This window comes from Melanostigma gelatinosum, assembly GCF_949748355.1.
Source record: "Melanostigma gelatinosum genome assembly, chromosome: 10".
In the NCBI taxonomy this organism is placed as follows: Eukaryota; Metazoa; Chordata; class Actinopteri; order Perciformes; family Zoarcidae; genus Melanostigma; species Melanostigma gelatinosum.
Window position 1 is genome coordinate 10,171,464 of NC_136643.1, and position 4,086 is coordinate 10,175,549.

Genomic DNA, 4,086 nt, shown 5'->3' on the forward strand with positions numbered 1-4,086 from the left:
GAATGGCCTCAGAGGGTGTTGACCTCAATCCAATTCTGCACAGTGCAGGGAATAGGCAATAATTGGCTAATTGTAGTTCCATTCAGATTTTTCTGTCTTTTTTTCTCTCCCTAATCATTTTCTTGGCGTGATACATCACTATCCTTTTTTGTTCCCTCCATGAACACCATCATCTATTCTTCTCTTCTGGTGATTCACATGTACAACGACGCACTTGGCTGGTTCCTCACAGAACGCTGATTGGTTTGGACACTGGTTCAGACACAAATGCACGCCTTAAAGTCTGATGAGTGATCCTGGGAGTCTCACTTGATGTCGTATTATTGTGAGAATGTAAAATAGTGTGTAGCCGGCAATGAAATGTTCCTCCTGGGCTTCTGTAGGACTGGGTAGGCCTCAGCCCCTCCTACTTCCTGGTTCCCAATTTGTTTGTTCCACCATAAATAGCCACACCATGAGCTGCGTATTTCCCCCTCTGTGACACCCAGGCTCTCGGTAGGTGTGAACTTTAGCTTTTTAAGTGAGGCATATTTGCCGTGGGTAGTGATGGCGAGATGAAGCCTCATGAGGCCTCGCAACACTTCAGCCAATTGGTTCGAGAAAGGGTTCATTACTCGATGCTTCATGTGCACACGATACCACCTACTGGCCAAGTGTATAATCACAGGCAGCTGTATCTGAACCACATAATGTGATGCATTGAATTGTTATGTCTGTTATGGCTGTTGGGAATGACTGAATTACAAAAATGTATGACCAAATAATTTCTGTACATAAATGATCACATATGTGCATAATAAAATATTTTTATATATTTTTTGAATGTATTCTGTGTGTGAATTTTCCCAAAATGGGAGTATCATATGATATGGCAGGTTGTGTAATGATGTTATTATGTCACTTTAGGAAAATGGCATGGGCTTAAGCAGGCAGAGGACAGTGAAAGTGCTTGTGGAACTAGGAAGAGGGGACTGAATATGCTTGTGGAACTTGGACAGTGATGTACAGGACACGGGATATTTTATTCATTTTTATTCAGAAATAACAGTTTCTCAACAGTGTTTGGTTTTAAACGATTCCTTTTTTTTGACACGACCTCTCCGGCCTTTGAAAACACCCTTTCACAGGGTACAGAAGATGCTGGCGTGCACAAAAACGCAAGAGCAAGTCTATATAAATTTTCATACAGGAATTTTTGCCTCTCCCAGTACTCCAGAGGGTTTTCCAGCCTGCTTATATTTGGCTCGGAAAGGTAGCGCTGGACCTCCACAGTGGCATCTGCTGTTACATTGTGAGTCTTCTGTGCCTCCATGACGCTGGTGTCTAAACGATGCCACAGTTTGCTACCTAAGAGGAAACCACAGATCATGTTACTAAGTGTTCCCACACAGGGGAAATCCTCCTCTTCCTAGCTGGCTCCATCACCTATCCTTCTCTCCTCACTCTCCTAACTCTCCAAACTATCTCTCTCTCTCTAAACTCTCCAAACTATATAAACGCTATCCAAACTATCTCTCTCTCCAAACTATCCAAACTCTCAACTGACCGCAACTCTCCACCAACAACCCACATTTTGAATGGAGCCTGAGTGGTTTATATTGCTGTCGAACCTCCCGGCAAACTCTGAACCACTTCCCGAAGCAGTCACGTGGTACAGCCGGGCAGCGAGGCTTCGGACGTCATCATTTTTGGCTCCTCCCCTACATGAAGCAAGCCTCGATACGCGCTTCAAGGAAACGCCCCCTCCATTACTCGACACACGCTTCGAAGCGTCGGCACATCTCGTAACATCACTAGCCGTGGGTTTCACCCTTTGCCTTATTTTACTCTAGGTCCAGCTCCAAAGAGATTCCCACTTCCCCGTCAAGCTTTCCAGATGGGTGTTGTGCAGGGAGCAGGCAGGAGACGTTGACTGCCACTGCTGTGTTGTTTTAAGTTATTCATTTAGTTGTATTCATGGTTTTGATTTGCACGGTTTTGTGTTGCTTGATTTTGCTTTGTGTTGGTAGTTTTATTTAGGTACCCTCTTTTATTATAAACTGATTCACCAAGTATATTAGATATATACCTTTTTTATTGTTTTTAACATATTCAATTGTTTGTTGTTGTAATAAATGTCTTAATCTTGGGGTAATCCTTGGTCTCAGTAACTCATTCACTGCCACATGTACCCTTAAAGATAATCTGTGGGCTTGTTAGTGGTTTGAGCCGGTATTAAAGGTGCAGTGCACTGTAACTTCGAAACCCAATCCGGGCCTTACCGTGGCCCGTGGTCACAAGTGTATGTACATTAGGAGCGGAGTGGAAACCGGAGCCAAATAAAGCTGATTCTGAGAATCACGCTGCCATGCAAGGTAATCTATGTGCCAGAAGTGGTAGTACAGCTCCTTTAATGGAGATGGATCTTTTGGCTTTCTTCCTATGCAATAGCTGGAAAGACTGGCTCATCGTTCTTTTCTCTTCTGTTTAACATAGGAGAAGGATTCACTGCAATATGTCTATTTTCAGTGGGGAAGTAGCCTGGCTTTTCACACCACCTCATGCGCATCTTTTGCCAATCAGACAGAATTGTACTGTTTTCATTTCAGTCCGGCATTGCCTCCATTCTAATCAACTTCCATAGGGTGCCGGGGGTTTGAGTACCACTAACCAATCACTAGAGACCGAAGTATCTGCCGCAATCAAAGGTCATTTTAAATTGGCAGGTGATGTGTTGCCATCACTCCATACTTTGTGCTGGTGTTAAAAGAGAACCAGAACTAGCTGATACAAAGTCGGGCAATAAGAAGACACACCGTAGATGTCAAGTTAATTTTGTTGATGACTCTTATTCAGCAGCCCAGACATGAAAGAGGCCATTGATGAACGATTCAGCGTCTTTTCTGGGTGGATTTGTGAAAGTGTTATAGATTACTTCAATGGGTTGAAGATTCACAATGTATTGTACAGACGTGGCAGTCGGCGCTTAATGTCGCGGATACCACACCTACTGTATCAACGGGTCACTAGTCCAGAGAGCCCCGGACTGGGAGTTGCAGCATTATTTTTCAATGATCTCATTTAGATGACAAGGCACTTTGCTTTCCCACTGGATCACTTCCCAGTCTCTGAAAACTGCAGCCATCAAGTCAACCCCGCTGGTACGAGAACGTGTTAGATTAACCCATGACCATATTTCACTAAAACTACCGCTGCCCATAATTTCTACTTCTGTGGGTTGTAGCTTATGAACAAGGTGTTTCTGAATACCAGACTTCATGATATTTCTATTTCAATGACTTTTGATAGGATATACTGTGTCCAATTACATGAAGGGTATTGATTTTCTACTCAGAAGTGTGCTTTTTCAGCAAGCCCTGCTCTCTACAATAAAAAGAAAATTGCACTTTAACAGAAAGTATTTACGTGTGCAGGCTCCAGGCAGCAGTTACTTTATCGCTGCAGAGATTAATGGGAGACTATTCAGTGCATGTAAACGTTATCCATACATGACGCCATCTTTTGGACGGCATTCAATAACGTGAAGTCTGAAACTGACAAGCAGCACCGCGTAGTAAATCAGATTTTCAGTGTAGCCAATAAATGAGGTGACCTGCTTCCGAGCAATTTTTAGTCAATGCATTTTCAAAATGGGGACATTCAGAGACGTGGAGGCTGCCTGGCCAGCTGTTGTGAGATCAGAGTACAACGTGGAGTGACTGAAGCATCCCTTTCTCATAGAAAGTATCATTGGAGAAATGTAATTTATATGGGCACGTTCTTTCTGGAGGAACAAGAAATTCATCATGTTCACTGGTAACATTTTGTTCCAATGCAGGAAGTGCGATGCTCTTGTACTGCAGAGAAGTTAAAGAAGCAGTTGGAGTAAAATCCAGTAGAATTTGTATCATGCACTCCAGTTGTTAGGCCATACTGAAACACGGAATACATTCATTTGCGCCAAGTGTGAGGTCAAAACTGCTTTTAATGTGACTTATTGTGTACTTTGTTTTTAGTGTATTGTTTCTATGTATGATTTTAATGTAAAGTGTCTGAGTGTTATGAAAAGCGCTATATAAATAAAATGTATTATGAGATTGACGCCAC